The sequence below is a fragment of the Aplysia californica genome, unplaced genomic scaffold (assembly GCF_000002075.1).
Source record: "Aplysia californica isolate F4 #8 unplaced genomic scaffold, AplCal3.0 scaffold00346, whole genome shotgun sequence".
NCBI classification, from domain to species: domain Eukaryota; kingdom Metazoa; phylum Mollusca; class Gastropoda; order Aplysiida; family Aplysiidae; genus Aplysia; species Aplysia californica.
This window is the reverse complement of record NW_004797616.1, coordinates 485,116-485,683: the sequence shown is the minus strand read 5'-3', so window position 1 is coordinate 485,683 and position 568 is coordinate 485,116.

The following is a 568-nucleotide window of genomic DNA, read 5'->3' as shown; positions in this document are numbered from 1 at the left end:
TTATACCACCAACCCCCGGTTCCTAGATTTAATATATTTATGTACTGAAAGATACACAGTAGGCCTTACATGTCCTTGCATACACTAACAGTCGAAACGACGCAGTAGTACTTACTAGTACCGTTATCTATTCCAGGAATATAAAAAAGTAAGTTAACACTTCCGGGTCTGAGAAATCTCCACTGTTCTCTTCTTAAAAAGTACCGGCACACTAGAGAAGCCACTCCTGACACTCCCAGTTGAACAATCAAAATGTCAGATAACGTCGTGGGCCTGTTTGTTTGCCAATCAATTCACAGTTGGTGGTTGGTTGGCAGGTTCTATCAACCATCTATGGTCCTTTTCTCTCCTTGTTGTGTTTGTTACTCTCTCGTCACACTCACACCTCTAATCTTACTCTCTTGTCACACCTCTAATCTAATCTTTGGCACTTACTTATTACGACCTATTTGTGTGCCATAAAAACAATTCTGACTAAAACAAAATAAAAATTACATGTAATTCACAGCAAAGATTATATAGCTTCCCCAGGACAACTAGATCTAGATAATAATATGGTAGTGTCAAT